At 30.5% G+C, this 20,020-nt stretch overlaps 1 protein-coding gene across 3 annotated transcripts in view; it reads right to left on the bottom strand.

The window, feature by feature from the left end:
• The window catches only part of LOC130453272 (proton-coupled amino acid transporter 1-like), a 91,151-nt gene that overhangs the window by 62,449 nt on the left and 8,682 nt on the right, over positions 1–20,020 (bottom strand). Inside the window, exons 1-2 of one of the 3 annotated variants that reach the window (XM_056792913.1) lie at positions 13,926–14,026; positions 11,255–11,315 (exon numbers count right to left, since the gene is read on the bottom strand). The exons of 1 other annotated variant lie outside the window; for it this stretch is intronic. The gene's annotated coding sequence lies outside the window, so the exon portion shown is untranslated. Of the gene's footprint in view, positions 1–11,254; positions 11,316–13,925; positions 14,027–20,020 lie in introns of those variants that run through there. One more of the 3 variants, XM_056792914.1, reaches the window with a different exon arrangement.

The following is a 20,020-nucleotide window of genomic DNA, read 5'->3' as shown; positions in this document are numbered from 1 at the left end:
CCTAATCTTAATGGAAAAAAAAACATTCTGATTCCAGAGTAACGTCATGCGCAAAACGTGTCAAATTTGAGCTTACAAGTCAGCATTTTGCAGTTCTTTAGTCTGCATAAATTATTGCGTTAAGCCCATGTTCAAATTTCACATAATACATAATATGTGTCGGTAGATTTCAAAAGCGAATTGGCAGTTTTCATATGCGAATTTATCACTTGTTATATAATTAATCATAGTTAATTATTCGCAAAAGAGTGGTAACAAAAAATTTCATTGACCCGTTTATGTAATAGTTAACGATAGTGCATTGAAAGCTGTCAATGTTGTATCAAACGAGAACATGTTATTAAACAAATTATGTATCTGTGAATGAGTTTTTATAAGTGCTAAAAAGAAAAACGTTTGCTTAGAATTTCATTGTTCATAAAATTAGATATTTCATGATAATAATGAATTGAGTACCATGAAAATATTTAATGAATATAAGTAATTGAGTTCATAAGATATTTTCGATTTTATTCAAATTGTGGAACAATTTTACTGAACTAGATTTGAAATTTTCTGAAAGTACTTCAAAATCACACTTGAATTCTTAATACATGTACAATACTACCGTGCTTACTTCGGAAGAAAATCTGGTTTTATATAAAACCAATCACAAACACCCCATAGTACTATCATTAACTTATATAGGCCCGTTTTTTCACATTCTAATAAAGTGCCAAATAATTATTAGCCACTTAACTTTAATAAGAATTTATATATTTTTTTTTTCAAATACATTTTTACAGTTTCTTTACCCTAGTTAGTTTGAATCCGAAATATTCAATAAATATTGACTGTTTCCTATGATTTCTGTTTATAATAATGATTGTCTTTGTGTTGACCCCTCAACATCGCAGACAAAGGTAAGTTTAGTAATAAACTAATTAATATGATGAATTTTAGACTCCCGCTAAAAACTGGGAGTGCCCAAAAAAAATAGGCTTATTCGATAAAATTTCGAAAATAAGCATTCTCGGAGTAAGAAAGACAGGGTTTTATAAATTTCAATATCGACGGCGATGTTCCAGTCACTTTGACACTTGCACTAGACTTTTGTTCTAGTTCTCCGTTTATAGACATTTGCTATCACTTCGCGCACAAATCTTTAGCACATTGGTCTGCTTTTCCGCTTCCGTTTGCTAGTACTAATGCTGCTCTAGGTATTTTTGATGCGTCGGTATACATATGCATTGCAGCTTACCTTCATGAGAGTAAAGAATGGTCGTGCTATTAGAAAATGGTTTGTTTCTTATTTTTTAAAGGAGTTCGTGTTTAAAGCGATCCTTATTAATATTGACATTAACAGGATTATTTTTATTTGACAAAACTGATGTTGCACAGTTTGTACTCAGTTGAATAATAAATAAATTGAACCTAAAATAAATTCAGTGGTAACAATTATTCGACTAGTACAATACCACCATATAGTAAGAGACTCATAACTCAACTCAGAACCACAAATTCTGAAAACGTCTACATATATCCACGTAGATGTCAATAATAATTCGTTCATGTAATTTTTGAATTACAAATACTCCGCGCCATGTGAAAAAGAGGACTTTTGGGATGATAATAATTCGGTATTATCCTGAACATAGTTATCTAAACTGCTGCAAATTTGTTTTCTTCTTCTGTGAAACAATGAAAATAAGATCATTCATATTAAATGGAAAAACACGCTACTAATGCTATGTTGATGTGATGATCTATTTTCTTATAAACATATAAACTTCCTTTCGTGTGTCAAGGTTCAATATCACGGTTTTTTTAATCTTATTTTATATTACGTGTCACAATGTATTCACTGATTGCCTTTGCCACTACTGTTCATATACTCTTTTTACATATGAACAACAAATTATTAAACTGTAACAAATATAAATACGAAATACATTCACAAAAAATAATATCATGTACTCCGTGAAAAAATCATTATAAATTTGGTGACAACTTAACTAGACTAAACGAAATGGTTAGTGTCCGATGGTAGAACCTAATTCCAAGTCCCTTTAAATTCGTGGATTAGCTGCGCCAAAATCAGTGAGGATAGTTCCAATTAAAGTTATTATACTTATCAATTTTAGTTAGGAAATATATATGAGCATTTGTTGAAACATTCTCACCAACATTTGAGCAATTTTCAATTCTTAGCTTCTGTTTGAGTGAGTCGTTGAGAAGATTTTTCTAAAAATGGAAAAACTTAAGTATAGAGCCTTCCTTAAATATTAAATATAAGGGGAGTTAGGCACTGTTCATGGAGACTCTATGCCATCATTTATATCCGTGAAATTTTGGGCAAGTAAATTCCAACGTAGCTATATCAGCTTAACAGCTTGATTGACGATATGTATTCGTGTCGGCCAAAAACTGCGACAATCAACGATATTATCGGGCAAGTTCAGCAAATGGTACTGGACAACCATCTGATTAAGGCAATATAGATGTAAGAGACTATATGCATATCAAAAGAACCCATTTGCTATGTACTGACTCAAAAAGTATTATGCATGCGTGAGCTATCTGCACTTTGGTTAGCGCATCCCAATTAACATGTCGTTATTGACACGGTGTTAGCAAAATGGGTCGTATCTTTTGCTTCGATAACTGTAAATGGAACAAGGATCCACTACTATACTTTTGAAATGAAAAAACAGTCAAGACAGTGGATTGCAGAAAAAGAACAGATAGTTATGGAGTTATGTTCTATGAATGTCATCAAAACCAATAATAGAAGAGTATTACACATCATTACTTGATAAGATAAAGGGAGAAACTGCAAAAATATAACGCAAATCCACGAATTTAACTTCGAAGTAGTTGACCAGCCACAGTACTCACCAGATCTGTACTTTATTCACATTTTCCTATGATTTATCCTTACTGTTTTACTCACAAAAGAGATTTCCATCAGACGAAGTTACCGCAGAAGTAGAGAAATATGGCAACTCATATTTGGTGTTAAAAAGGTTAGAGCATGGCTGGACTAAGTGTATACATTTAAAGAGACTATGGGACCAAATGATTATGCGAAAACCGCCTTGTTTCAATGTAAGGTTGAAATCTTTTTAGACAGCCCTCGATATATTCCTGAAAAAGACAACCCAACCATTATGCTATCTCCAATAAACACAAGTGGTCATCGGCTGCTACCAGTAATAGCCTTCCAAAACAATAGTACAACAGTCTAGGTAAATTTTAACATCAAGCCGACAAAAACGTCATTTGCTGCTGCATACATACTATAATGCTATCCATTATCATTATCTGAATCAGCTAAAATATTTTCTAGAGTGTGTACGCCAAATGAAGATTTATTTGTTGATGAGCGATCCGTAATCAAATTAAATTATCAAAGAGAAGTTGCCTATTATAGTAAGGGTGCAGCACACAATCTTTAATTAGCTTACGAGGAAGGTAACTGAAATTTGAATTTTAATAACATTTTAAGAATGCGGAATTGAAAAAAATAATAAAAAAACACACCTTCCTAATAAAAAATTAAATATTCATAATAAAAACTTTATATGCTCTAGGTTAAATCAGGACTCGAGTTGTCCCTCATTGGAAAACATTCGTAGTAGATATGTTTTTAAAAATAGATGTTTTCGAAATATTTTTTGGAGCTCTATTTAGAAGAATACATAGATGAGAAATATTACATTTTTTTATTTCATTGGAATCATTAGTCGATTTTTACTTCAATTATGTTGTAGATATTGTTATTTTACGACATCTCGAATGCATGATAAGAATACATAAATTCTCATATCAAAAATATTCACATTTTGGCGTATGCTTTCTAGTAGGCAATTCAGGGAGGGCAATTCACTTGCCTATCATGGTTTAAAATTTGTTTATATGGCTCAGTGCGACGTATTGTAAGAAAAACAAGTGTATATATCTAACGAACAAATCACTAGCCCTATGCTGACATACTATTTCTGAATGATCGCTTTCTGTATTAAAATATATACTTTATGTAATAAAATATTTCATAATCAGATATTGAAAGAATAACATTTTGTTATTTAACATTGATTATAAAAGGAATAGAATATATTAATTTCTAACTCAATTTCAATCCTTGTATTACTACTAGTTTAATTCTAATTAACAATAATCTATTTGCCACTCATTTGATATCTTTGAAATCTGGAAGTTTCAAGGGTCTATTTAGTCTTGCCAGTGTTCCTTTTATATTCACGTAAACAAGTTCAATGGGATTCAATGAATAGTGAAAAGAGATGGCCCAAATATTTCAGTGATTCTACTGTAAGCCATTTCATTAATCTTCCTGCGATTCTAATGTGCACGAAAATGAACTGGCGCTATGTTGCAGAAGAAACGTCTAAGCAGGAAGATCAACCTTTCATAACTGGTTGACAAAAAATACTTCACTATTATATTCATTACTACAACAGAAATTCAAACTTCATGAAATTCTGTAATGTTTGTCTCAAATTTGCATAATAGTGAAAAGTTATATTTTCTTGCTATTTTTCGAATAAATGTTATGAATGGATGAATGGTCCGAATTGTTGTGTATTACAAATCTTCCGCACACTAATATCATTACCAAATAAAAAATAGGACGGTGATATAGCGAAAAAACAATATCTACATTCGGTTTGATACAGATTCAAAAAGAGATTTTAAAAAAGATTAAATAGAGAGACTTACTTAAAATTACTCAAACAAATCAAGATATGCCTAATAACCTCTCCATAAATCATGTGAATATAAGTAGTTAAAGTGAAATCATCACATGGTGATCCTGCCAATATAGCAACAGAAGATGAAGAAATTTTTCAGTATAATTGTGTATTGTGTAATATATCAAGTGCTTGATTGAATTTACTTGACTGACATTTGAAAAACGAACGTTAGATGTGCTTTGATATAGTTCGCACAACTCTAGCCGCCAGGTTATTTCCACATTTTCGAAGAATACATACTAAATTTAGCTTTTATTACTATTCCCTGTTCACTATTCACTATTTGATCTATTCATAAAATATTATTAATTGATTATATGGAACATTTTTAAATGATTCAGCGTTTTCTTCACCATTTTCTTAAACCTTTATTTTCTATTTTGAGGAAAATGTGTGTCACTCATCATCATTTATAATTAATTTGTAATTAGATCGATATTAATGCAAAATTCACATTGATGTCACATCTTCCATGATCTGAAAATTCAATGAGCATCGTTATTTTTTTATTTTCAAAAATAAAAAATAATTCCCTTATACCCGATTGCAATAATTTTTGAATTTTTATAATTGAATTTTTGTTTTATTGATATCTCATGGTTCGTTAATGCAGTTCTATTTTTTTTATAACGATTCAAAAATTCTCTCTATTTTGTAAATTCTAATAAATTTAATTTTTAATTAATTTTTATCCTTATTTTGGTATTCATGATGAAGGTGATCTATAGATCAATATAAATAAGCAAATTGTCAGTGTCAATATCATATTTTGATAAAGACTAAAAGAAAAGTCGAAATGTCAAAATTTATCTCTTTCAAAAACTATCAGAAAAAACTAATTTTAAAACGGAGCAGACCTAAAATCGAGAACATTTAGATGCATTAATATATCAGAAGGTCTAAGAAATAAGAAATTGAAGAAATTTATAACTATGGTACATCTGAGAAATAACGATTTAAAACTTTCGTATAATTAAGTAGTTACATTAGTGTATTCGAACACAAACTCCATCCACTTTTTGTAACTTCCATTGTAGCCTCTACCCATGCTATTCCTTTTCCCCTAAATTTTTGATCATTTGTGTTACCTTTGCTTTTCTATTCTCTGCTTATCAAATTCTTCATTTCAGTCTTTTGTTTTCAGTGTTATTCCTATGATTTTCCCTTTTTCGTCATTTCGTATTATATCCTTTGTAGAGACATCTTCAACTCTACGTAAGTACTCCATTGAGCTGCTTAATTTCCACTAATTGGTAGGTGTTACAAATACACAACTAACACAACCATGGTCTAAACACAACTGGTCTAAATATTGTTCAGTATACGTTTATTTTGTTTTCTTTTTTTATCCTGCACTGATCCTTTCGATTACATATGTCTCATGTCATCCATTATATTGTATTCCTTCACCCAAATATTTCAAATTCTTGTTCTAATTGTAATTCGTATACTTCAATCGTGAGGTTTTCTTCTGTTACCATAATTATAAACTTTCTCATGTATATAATCATGTGTTTCAATATTTTTATATCCTCTTACAACCCATCTTCCGATCTTACCGATTCTGTATCATATTTGTATTTGTTTAACTTCAACTTTCACTTCTTTATATCATCCATTAACATTGTAAATAACGCTGAACTATACCTCCCTGGATTAAACCTTTTTTAAGTAATATCTTCGGATTGATGATCGCCTTTTTTACATGGTTCCTAGTTGTTCCATAAATATATTTTATATTATTCATAAATTCAACTTCAAGTCCTGTTTCAGGCCCTTTTTTATACATATGAAACACATTTTGGTTGATTTTCAGTTTTTTGCTACATGTGGAGCTTTTGATTAGTTTTCTAGTATTTTCTTAATCGAATTTGTAATGTTATTTTGTAAACTCTCAAATCCACAATTAGCACTGTGATACCTTAATAATTATTAAATTCCCTTTTGTTACCTTCTTGAAAAATTATTCCAACTTTTCACAATTCTCTGTTCCTCCATAAACCCTGTAATACTTAAGTTAACATATGCATCTCTTTCTTTAAACAATTGTAACATTTTTTATTTATAAAGTTCTTAATTTGCTCATTACTAAAATCTGGACCAAAAATAAAAGAAAAGAATGATTCCAGTATATCTTTTACTGTAATAGCATTTTTTGAGAATAGACTTTGTTCCGAGTTATCTACCAGTACAGTACAGAGATATTACAAATGTAATCACTCCAAAATGGAAATAAGGATATAGGGAATGTACATGAAAACATTGATAATTTGTTGAGGGTTTCAAAGTTCATTATATCTTCAGTAAACCGAGAGATCTACCAACAATTGAAACACTACTATAATATTGGCTAAAGCAAAACTCCTATGGACCAAAATTCTGGAAGTCCTTTCCGGGATAATTGAGAAGTTCATTACTTAACCTTAGAGTGTATGACAATCCAAAGAATAATTTTATAGGTATAATCAGTAAGTTATTCCACTATTAACAAGTCATTTTGATAATGTAACAGATTTATATATGTGAAAGCCACGATTGAAATTAAGAAAAAATGGAAAAACCATATCTCAGAATTCAGTGATTATTTCAAAGAAAACAAACTGTCATTACATTTTCTATTGATATACATAAAATTATATATTGAGATAAGTACAACATTTCACCTCTGTATATATGTATTTTAAAATTATCTGATGAAATCGATGAAAATTATTTCAACAAAATTGAATGTATACAGCGAATTACATAATATATAACAAAATTACAAATAAAGTATAAAAATGAACATTATGTCAACTGTCTTATAAGAAATTAGTTACTAATAAAAAAGAAATAAAATCAAAGTCAAATGATTTCGTGTGTACGCAATCGTGAGATTATAGCATATATGTAATATCCCTATATGGACAGTTTCTATAAGTGGAAGGTGTTCCGAATTGAAAAAAAAATAGTATCGTTTTCTCCCTCTCCCGGGCGCTTCAGTTAGTTCTGCGCATCTTTTGCGCATATGAAGCAGGCGCAATATAGATTAAGTGTCCCCAACGAGAGAAAAAATGAATACTGTTGGCACCGTAAAGTAGAGACGTTTTTTCCCATAGGAACTGCACATATAGGAGTATTATATATATGGATTATAGGTTATTTCATGTTTGTTATACATAACCTCACTATAAATACGCATTTTTGTGATTGAGTCATTTTAGTCTACGGTACTAAAATTATATAAAATACCGATCTACATTCATTAAATAATGAAGTGTGATTTTTTGGTATTACCTTCAGAGTGTTATTAAAAATCAGGTCATTCATTGCTAGACACCCTTAATATTCATCAAATTATAATTCTACTTACGTTATAGTATAAAAGCTGATCATTGTATATAATACAGTGGTGCTAGTGAGATTACTGAAAATTTAGTTTTAATTGACAAAATAAAACTAAACTAAAAACTAATAAAACAATAAAAACTAAATGGAATAATATTCAAAAACTGAATTAAAAATTGATTAATTTAATATGTTATTATAAAATATAAAAAACATATTGATTATATTGCAGACTATTATTATAATGTATAAAAGACAATGTTATTTTACTTATAATCATCATTATAATCAGATGCAGAGTGTCAATATAATAAATGTTACAATTAAAATCACCCCACATTGGAGTATCAGGTAATTCAAGTGCATGACTAATCATCCATAGAGTATGAATTTCTGTATAGGATTGTAAATTATTGGGGAGAATATGTTTTATTTCATCAGCCGTTAATTGTTGTCACGTTTGATTTTTTTGGATAATGAATTTCTTTTAGAGCTATTGCCTCAAAAGTTTTTCATCTCCTTCTGTAGTGAATTGTCTCTATAAGTGCCTGATTCTTAAGAATTTCCGGATGTATTTAATTCAATGTTCCGATAAATGTTTCCGAATATTTAAAGTGTTTCACCCAATAATAGTTTCAAAGAGGCGGACAAAATTATCATAAACCAATCCAGTACAAGTCCAGGTGTTTTTTAAATTTTTTCTGGATATAAACTTTCAATTGCAACATAGGTGGTTTCTATTTTAAGTTATTCGACTCCTTGATATTCTATAATTTATTTATTTCTTTTTAAATTCTTCAATGTCATACCCAGCGTAATATGCTTAGACGTCTTGACTTGACCATTATGGATTGGAGTAAAAGTAAGATCAATTTAAAGGGAATTCGCTGCATAAATTCTCTCCAATGAATCAGTATATAATTCATGTAAATAAATCAATAAATGACAGCGGCCGTTATTGATAATATCTTCTTCTATAATGTTACTAATTTCATGAAAGCTTCTTGGTGGTGGTGATTACCATTCTCTGTATATTCATGTGGAAGAATTGTATCATTATATTTTAAGTTATGTTTTTTTTTTCAATTTTAAAATTAATTCACATTTTTTCAATGTCTCGTCAGAAAATAATATTATTTTGCCACAACTTTTGTTACAAATATCACAAATTAAAATATCACCATCACCCATGACTTGTTTCTAAATAAAAAATTACTTTAGTTTCAAAAAATCACATGAATAAATTGCGAACATAAATATACGTATTATAAACGGCTAAAATTGAATAAACCGTATAATCTATATTTATTCGAAATATTTAAGTTGTTGAATAATAATGGATATTAAATTGATAATACTTAAAGCATATAAGATTATTTTAACTGATATAAGTATGTACCAATTATCAAAAAAACATACAACTGTGTAGTGTAGGAGCGCAGTAGAACTAACTAGCCATCTCACTCGCACCTACCTATTTATATACTGCCTTGCTTGCTTCTATAGCTACCCTACATGCTTGTCTGACAAGGGGTTGAAATCATCAAAAATATTATTTCTCAAATATTTTATATAAAAACCAGCTTTTGTACTATACCGTGAGTAGAATTTATCAAACATTACGGGTGTTTGGCAAGGGGTTAACTCTCTAGCAATGAATGACGTGATTTTTAATAACATTCTAAAGATAATATCAAAATATCACACTTCATTTTTTGTTGAATGTGGTTCGGTATTTCACATATCTTTAGTACCGTTTTTCTGCCAAAGCCAAGGTAACCCAAACTTCATAATGGCTCATCGTTCTTACATGTGTTTGGAGCATGCGCTAGCAAATTTTTATAAAATAACGAAGATCTGGGGTTCACGGGCTCTCACTCTATTAAGAAAATAAAAATTTTTCAAATTTCAATATAAGAAATATTGCGTAGGATATCTCGAAATCTGGATGATATAGATAAAAAATTGTGACGTTGTTATAACTTGCAGGGTACTCAGATGAATAATACAAAACTAACTGCTCTACGGTGAAAAAAGTCCACACAGTTTTCCAAAATTTAAGAGGCAATTACAAAAAAGACAATATATCATTCCAGGTAACTAGAAAATATTTTTAAAATTAATCGCAGGACTGACGAATATTTTAAAAAACTAAATTATCTTTCAGATAAGGAACTTGGCTAAACTTTAGATTATGGACCGTCGAACTAGATGTTCATATTTTTATAGCAAATAGTCCATGAGGTAAAGAGTTTATTTGCGTAATTTTGAATTGTATATATAAATAGCGAGCCAGGTAGCGGCGAAGTATCCTGGTTTGTTTGTCCCCATAAGCACCCCAACTATGTTTGTAAGGTAGGTTAGAATAGGTTGGTAACGTTGACCAGCAAGAGAGCTAATATTTTATTTTGCAAAGCCTGAGGAGTTTCAATTTAGTAGGTTAGGTTACGCTAGAAACGTTGACCATGTCGCAAATGAGCGAGCGAAGCAAGGGCTGAGGGGATAATTCATTACGTTAGGTTGTCAGTTAGGTTACGTTAGGTCAAGTAAGGTTGAGTTAGGTTAAGTTAGGTTAGGTAATGTAAGGTTAGGATAGATTCGGTTATGTTCGCTTAGGTTAGGTTAGAATTAGGATAATTGATGACTGTAAAATTCTTTCGAGAAATAAAGAAACTTATTATTATCATTTTGTATTTTATTGTAACCCTCAACCAACTATAAAGTTAACAATCCATAAGTTTCATATGGCCAGTACTAATTTACACCCAATAACTTCGGTTTAAAATTTTTGCTCCTTTTACGGGAGGGTGTCGCAGTTCTTTCCCTGGGGAGGGGGCACCCCTCGCAACTCCTTCCAGGGATGCGGAGAAGTCACTAATATATTTGCAATTTATACTGGTCAGTACTGATTTACACTTGACATAGGCTAAAACTTTTCTACGTAACCCCCTTTCAGAGGAGGGCATAAGCTTGCTCCACCTTCCGCACCCGCAAATCGCTATAAATAGACGGTCCATAATTTGAAGTTTCACCACACAGTGTCATAATTTTGGTTGATAAAGCTGATAAGAAGATATTCACAATGTGGAAATGTTACGAAAACTTTTAAATAGTATAAGAAGTTATTTTCCCATATTCAAAACATAGTACTATGGAATAACTACAACACATACCTGATAAAAATGAGAAATAGTAGTTTTAAATTGATGTAGTGGTCATTAGCAACTGTAAGACCTGAAACAATAAGAACTGATCATATAGACAGACCTGCTGCTGATATAAATTTTATAGATTGACGTTTTCCTAAATTTGTTCCAGGTGCAAAAAAGCCAGTGGACAAATAAATTGTTAACAATTATTAAAAAATTTAGTATTTCGTTTTATTTTAACACTCATATTAGTTTGGTATGTATTTAATGGCATCTTTGAAGTTGATTATTGAGTACATCAAAATTACATATAATAATTAGTTTAATGCTGATTTGAGCCAGTGATCTGTGACAACTATCAAGGAACTTTCTCAGACAACATGAGCGTTACTGAGTTTCCTAATAGAAGAACGCGGTATTTTTAGAAAGGGAGCTCAAAAACACTTATCAAAGAAAGATAGCAGTTGCATAATTCATTCACTTATTGAAAAAGTTACCGACTTTGAACGAATAGAAAAATAGTTCAAAAAACTTACAAAATAAAACATTTTTCCCACTTTATTACAAGTATCATTTTTTATTTACATATAAAATGTTATATAAATATAATACATTTAAAATTCTTACCGACAATTGGTAGAAATATTGAAGAGCTAAATAAATATGCTCTTTTCAATTAGCGATAAGTAATCTCAACAATCATATTACAACAATAAAAATATAAGATCTGTTCACTAGTTTTCACCTCACAATAAAATCATGGAACGCCGTAACACAAAATGCCATGCAACTGTTTGCGTATCGAAGGATCAGGGCCAATTACTATAATAACAGAAGGAGGTGCTTATGAACATTCATTGTGATTTTCACATTTTAATACAATAAGTTATAGTCGAATCACTCATTACTTTGTTTATTGTTGTTAAATAAGTTCAATATTCTATTTTTTTATTTGATTTTATTTCTTATCAATCGTAATCTTGATAAATAATCAGTATCCATATAATAACTTGATAAATGTCGATATTGAGTTTTTAAGAGTCTTTCACCTGATAAAATCTGTTTATTTATACTGTAGTTATAGGTAATAATTCACAGACTCCCGTTGGAAAAGATAATTTTCTATTATGTATAGGAAATATTTTTTGAACGCCACTGAACTTCTCCTTTATATATCTATCATTTTTCTTCCAGAGGATCTTATATTTCTGGATGATTTTGAATATTCTAAGTAGGCGCGTAGATATAGGGATGAATACTCCATTCCCAAAAATTTCCCAAATTTTTTTCTCATTTGGGCATTCCGGAAATGGCATTCAAAGCACTTAAAACATGTGAAATAAATATTAATTTACAAGTGTGACCTCAGGAGTTTCCTTCTCTTAGAAGATTGATAATAATAATAGTTGGAAAAACTGTAAAAACACACTTTTAATAAAGTTAAAGTAGATGAAATATTTTAATGTTATAAGCTTGTGGTGCTTAATATCATTCATGTCAAGATTTTATGGTGATAGAATTTGATATAAGTAGTCATTACAAAAAATTGACGCGCCTACTACTTTCTGAAAATACTTCGTTTCATTCGTTTATGAAATTAAGCAAAGCGCATGTCTGAGCACGTCCCTTAGTGTTTTGAAGTGCTTAAAAATCGACACTTGCATATATACCAATATAAATGTGTTAAAAACATGATTAAGATCCACTAAGACCTAAGATCGTTTGGAAGACCTTTCTGTAAAGCATATCGAATCGGACTATCTGACCAGTTGCTCTTCTTCGCGTTTCTCTACCTTCTTCCTCACACGACACACACACGTTATAACAATGCGATGAGAAATTTTGCGATAGGATAAATCAACATTTGAATAGACCACAATTCTAACCAAATAAAAAATCGCTATATGGGCCATGATAACCGAACTCTCAATATCAAAGTTTTTACTATACGGAAAATTCAGAGAGAGGGAGAGAGAGAGAGCGAAATCTTTCTGTACACAAAAATCAATCATTGATATTGTTAGAATAGCCTACTGTAAATCTGATTGGGATATTGCCAAAAAATCAAAGTCAAATCAATTATTCCTTTTGAATGTAACACTTCACATAAGCAATTTGCCTTCAAACATTAGCAAACAAATTGAATATTTAAGCATTTAAATCTTTATGTAAATGTCAAATAAACCGTAAAAGTTGAAAATAATAATTATTAACAAATTTTGAAATTTGTCATGGTATATGCGTACATATAAACCAACAGTTAAAAGATATTTTTTCAGAAATGAATTACCTAACAAAAATATTGCGGGAAAGTTTGTTAAAGTTTCTTATGCCTTAATAATCAAAAATACGAATTCAGAATAAAAATGTGAACATAACATTTCACGATAAAAAAGCGTACCAAATATCTTGATCGGTATTACCTTTTTTTATTTGTAATTAAAAGTAGTAACAACGCTAAATCAACCATGTTGAAGCAATTAATGTAATACTAATAAACTATAGCAAAAACAGAAATTATATCACAGTGGGAATGTACCTATTAAATAATAAATATTAATCAATAATTGAAAGTGCACACGAGAGTTGTATTATCAGAATTTCGTGGAAATATGTGTGTAAATTCTGAAACACATACCGTGTGAGTATTTAAAAAATGAGAACGATTTTCAAAACAATTATGACTAAAACGCACCTGGTGATTTACAGAGTAAATTCTGCTGTTGCGAAAAGCGGTACCAGAAAACTAATACACTTGAACGATAAAGGTCAGGTTTCACACACCTTCACTTTACAACATAAAAGCGCACACTACTTGTCTTGTCTCAATCGTAAAATTTGTTGTCCCTGCTCGTGTTATCTCGCGCATTTTTTTCGCTCATCAATAATAATATTTTGAATTATTGCGAAGTAAATATCAGTTTTTAAATCACCGCTTTAGAGTCTGGATAGTACTTCAACTGAGGTATATGCGTTAAAGTCCACACGAAATTAAATAAATGTCAACACCGGTTAATACTCTAGGTCAGTTTTTTTATTCAAAAATTTCTATAAACTTTAGCTACCTATAAGCTTTGCTCGTCGATGAGAACACGATTTTATGATTTGATGGAGATTTTATTATTCAGTACACTACCTGAGCTTAATGCAGCGAATTTTTAATTGATGGATTCAATTACCGAAGTAAGATATCATCTTCGTCTCATTTCCACGTATGAAATTTTTGAGATATGTTATCTTGATAAAAAACATTTAATAGCGTTCGAACAAACCAAATATGGAATAGTTCACAACAAAGAGAAGTTGAAGTCATATTGAGAAAAAACATCAAAAGTACATATGAAACAACAAGGAACTAGATGAGGATAAATAATGACCAATAAACAATTATTAAGTAGGGTACATAAACATGAAATTAGTTGGAATCTCTGAATGTGTTTTTGCTCACGATTCATTATTGTTCGGTAAAAATTTCGAAGAATTGAAACAATTTATCATCATGGAAACAAGCAACAAAATTGAGGAACATAAATATCAATATATGAAGGACAAAACTATTGGTGAAGGGGAATCAAGAAGATCTTAAAGTTAAAGAATACAACTGGACAAGTGAAGAGTTTCAAATATTTAGGCGTGGACATACAGAGCGTTGGAAATCAAGAAGCAGAGGTGAATGAAAGAATCAGCACTGCAATCAAACATTGTTATGCCTTGAATAGAAATTTTCTAGTAAGAAAAGAAATACCATTTCACATTGTAGCGAAAGCTGGGTATTTGCATACTCACTCAAAAACAGTATTCAAGCAGCTGAAATGAAGTACTTACGCAGAGAAAAGATCGATCTAGAAACGAAACGATAAGTAAGGACTTAAATATAGAAACTGTGATTAGAACAATTGAAAAACAATAGCTTAGATAGTTCGCACACATTTATAGAATAGAGAACAGTAGACCGGCAAAAAGGATTTGGAACCTTAAGGAAATGGAAAAGAGAACGCCTAAGGAAATTTTGGGAAAACATAATTGCCGCAATTTTAGGAGAAAAAAAATATCACGGAGAGAGGCTTTGAAAAAAGCTAGAAAAAGGAAAGAGTGACAAAAATTTGTACATGAACAAAGAGACAAACACACCCGACTCCCACAAAGAGTACACACGGGTCTGTGATTATATATTTATGTTTCTAAATCGTCTTAATTTTAGGTCTCCTAAGTGAAAAAAACAATTTTATAGCAGAGAGACCTAAAATCAAGACTATTTACTCGTAGAAGCATATACATATATAAAAGGTGTAAGAAATCATAAATTGACAATAAAATGATTATCTTTGGATTGTAGGTAAACCAAGTTTTTACACGAATTCTTACTTCCAATTATTCCACAAGATTACAAGAATACTCTGCGTTTATCGCTTCACCAATCTAGGAACTTATGCTAACACTATGTTGTCCGATTTATAGGTCCTATTTTGTTTTGGAACCAAAGTACCAGGCTGGAATCTTTCCTTAATCTCTTATTTTGGTTCAGACCGTGGTGGTAGATCTAAGTCCCATCTAGAATTATCAAATGACCCACAATAGTTATTTATGTATCAAGACACTTAATTCATACATTTTGTGACACTAGTAGACTAGTGGAGATTAGTGCCGCGTTACATATTACATTTTGTTCGAAACTTTCCATATCCAAAAATACGTGCAAAATATTTGGAACTTATGCGATCAGAATAGGTTATGAGTGCCGCATTTAGCTACACAGCTGAATAATATGATCATTTTTCAACAAACGGCATGCAAACTTATTTCTTTTTATTTATTTATATTAATGGTGATAGAACAGTTTAAATTATTCTTAATGTTAAAAGGTTGTAAGCTGGTTGACGTGGAATCGACTGCTGTCGAACATGAAGCGAATTCTAGTTCAGTTACTACAGTCCTAAAAGCGATTTTTCTGCCGATTTCTATCGACCTATCGCCATTAATGTTTCACTATATTGTGGTGGTATTGATTTTGCGCAGATCTTTCTGTAAATGACTTCAATAAAAATATTGCTCACACTGTCTAATGAGATGTTTTTAGGCTTCAACTTAATCTCTTCTTCCTTCATGCTGATCGTCTTTAAAATATGACTTAATTATAGTGAAGAATCCTCATACACATTGAACTATCGCTAATGCCTTTATTGTGGTGTTGCACCCAACACCAAGAGCTCCATTACAGCAGGTATGCCCAATGTGTGTCCAGTCAACTTTGAACAACTGGAATACACGACTGAGTTGACTGACCTAAATGAAATTTTTTTGTTCATAATAAAATAATATCACTCTGAAAAAAATTAACCAAAAAACCTGATACGACGTCTTTTATAAAACAAAACTTATTCAACAGCCAGTTATAATTAACGTTTTCATGGATACGCAATCATTTCTCGTGTTGTATGTGAAATAAATCAATCAGTTTGCATGTTCTATAAATAAATATCGTTTTATTGTATGTTCATGTAGAAAATACCATATCCAATGAATATATGGCTGATTATTAGGTATAGCATGTAACCTGAGGCTAAAATATTTGAATATAAATGGATTTGAAAATAGCGGCATTACAAATCAAAATGGGATGAAAAGATTGGTCATAATTCAGGTATTTTGAAAAATTAAATAATCTTGGATAGAAATAGAAAACATTCCAGATAATATAATAATTTCTTCTTCTGAATCGGACAAGCTATTTTGCTTGATTTTGTTTTTCAATATTTGGCCTTTTGCTCTATTCCTATATATGGATCGTGTGCGGGTGTATAATATTGAATCAATTGGCAGTGACTGATTGACTGGCGGTGCTGACTTTGCTGTACTAGACTGTTCTGATTCAGCGATTCAGTGGACGCTCTACTCAATAGGTGTTTGTATCCATATTAGCATACTGCCGAGCTAGGCAGTTACTTTTAAAAAGGCAATTTTTGAAGTTTATATAGACGTATCCTATGAAAATATTTCCCTTCAAAGCTTCTGACACTCAAAACATTCTTTCTGTGTAGTAATAGTAGGTAATATTTGTTAACTTTATACTTTTTAGATCTCAATTTTGCTAGAAAATCAGTTTAAAATAACAGGTGAAAACTGAAGTTTCGATCTATATTGGTCTTTATCAAAATACGACTTGATATTGACAATTTACGTGATTATATTATTTCCATTTTGATAATCACGTTATAGGTGATCACAACATGAATATTAAAATGAGAAGAATATCAAATTGAAAGTCTGTTTTAACGAAATAAATAAATTTTTCCATACTTATCACATTTCAAAAATATGTAGCAATCAACTTATCCCTAGATGCATTAAAATTTTTGAAATAGAACAGCATTCTCGTTCCTATGTAGGTATGTGAATCATTTCTAAAATCATCTTTTTCTTTTATTTGATACCTTTTCAGAAATTTTTATAATTAAATGTATGATTTTCAATGAATCATGGTTTGTTGAAGCAGTTTTGTAATCATTTCCATGACCTTCCAATCTATTTTCTAAATGCTGATATGTCTGCCCTATGTAAAGAGCGTCACAATCATTACTTGATCTGTTTATTCTAATCATCTGAGCTCGCGATCTGATAGTTGGATAGCTCTATCGACCGAACATATAATCACTGATCCTTTTTGAGGCAAAGGATGACATAAATTGAAACTTGAGTACCAAGTTAGTTTTGTATAACATTTTGCTATTTTGTTATCGTTAATTTAATATCATGTGACATTAAGAAAATCAATTCTATTACATTGTTTAATGGAATATTTATGTTAAGTTCCCGCAAGACGGTTTTCTCAAGATCTTTCATAACTAAATATGCTATGATACTTGAGATGGGTACTCCCATAGCACAACAATCAATTTGTTTTATATTCCATTTTCACATTTGGAGTATGTTGTTTTAAGTGTTATTTCTATAGTTTTGATGAATTCGTTTATATGTGTATTATTTGATTGTGTACTATTTTTTTTATTTATAATTTCAACAAATGTAATGAGGTCAATGAAGGTATTAACAGCCACAGAAGAGGGTTAGTCAGTACTGTATTTCAAATGAATTCTTTTTCGTATCCTGAATATCACTTACTATCTACATTAATTTCAATTCTATTGTATTGTTACTCCTTGGAAAATTGAGGGAATATGTGGGACTATATGAATTATTAAGTTTGGAATTGAATAATACGTGGGAACTTCTTTCGCCTAGCATCGGCCAAATTTTATATTACATCACTGTTTTCCAGAAGGAATGCAGTTAGTTACACATTTCCTTCGTTTTTTTTTAAATATTTAAAATCACCCATCAAAGCGGCATAGCAATAAATTTCAATTCAGCTTTAGTATCTCTAGTTTGGTTGTGACAAATTGAAAGATCAATCAAATCCTAAGCACATTGAAGGAATATCTATTCTACATTCACAACAGGAGGCTATTTAATAACGAGTCTGGTAATAGACTGGTTTGTCCACAGACATGGTAGACATCGCATTTGGAAGAATAGGCTTCAGGCTAAGTAGGTGATGATCGTTAACCTTTGGAGCATGCGTACTTTTTCTGTAGCAGCGCTAGCCTCGTTACTTAATCGCCACACCTCGTATATACTTCTATTGTTCCTATTCCCACACTATTCAACGCCTTCTTATAATGGGTATAAGAGTATACCAGTTGATATTCCTCTGATTTTTTTTTACTTTCTACTTGCTCTGTTGGATATTAATCAATTTCGATTATGTAAGATTTATAAATATTCTATAATTTTGTGCCTCCAGTAAGGCAGTAATTATCATTATAACCATCAGCATCAATATCATTAATTGAGGAGCACATGATGAAAAATATCCCATCAATATGAGGAAATAACGAAATTGCTACTTTAGATAGCATTTTAAGGTCAGAGAAAGCAAGATTTTTTGATATCCACATGAATTAAATCACAATTTTAGTTTCAGATATCCTTTGAAATCTGTATATTTACTTTGTAATTCTTATCTTCCATTGTTTTAATTAGAGTATTCATCTGTATTGCAGAGGTTATATCGTTGTTCTAGTAAAGATTTTAAGAATAAAATATATCAAATTATAGTTTGTTTTGTCCACAACTATCTCCATTTGACAACTTATATTTCGTTGTACAAGTTTAGGAATAATACTTTCAACACCTGCATCAGTCGATTTTGTTCATTGACATGCATATTATCACCATGCTCCATTACTAAATTAATGGAATTGCTGATTTATATCAAATTATTGGTCTCATTACTCACAAAATATGTCTAAAATTTCGCAACTTTGAATAATTCACGATTATTGAGGCGCTTGAAGCCTCCAATTCCAATTTTTTTCTTATTGATGAAACAAGGACCAGAAACTAGGAAAGAAATTGGAAAGTTAAGTTTTTATTATTAAACGAGAATCATCATACATTTAGTTTAATATATTCCCAAGTTAAATCTGAACTTTCATTTTAATTTTGTAATAAATTTTTGATGATTAGCGAGCTTACTCATAATTTTTTATTCACCGTTTACGTTTTACTATTTTTCATGCGGGTAAAAACATCCAAAGCAATTTATATAATTTCAGTTTCACATTAAGTCCACGTTTTTGGCGTGATTTATTATTACAGCCAGGGTCACAGTTATGCTTCCTTAAAGTTGATATAATTGAAATAATGATATTATTTGATTTTAATATCAATTATTGAAAAATAAACCACGCTCCAAAATTTAATAAATGATGCCAACTACTTTAGACATTT

The sequence above is a fragment of the Diorhabda sublineata genome, chromosome 2, assembly GCF_026230105.1.
Source record: "Diorhabda sublineata isolate icDioSubl1.1 chromosome 2, icDioSubl1.1, whole genome shotgun sequence".
Taxonomy (NCBI): Eukaryota; Metazoa; Arthropoda; class Insecta; order Coleoptera; family Chrysomelidae; genus Diorhabda; species Diorhabda sublineata.
The sequence above is the reverse complement of the archived record's forward strand: the minus strand, read 5'-3'. Positions and strand labels throughout refer to the sequence as shown.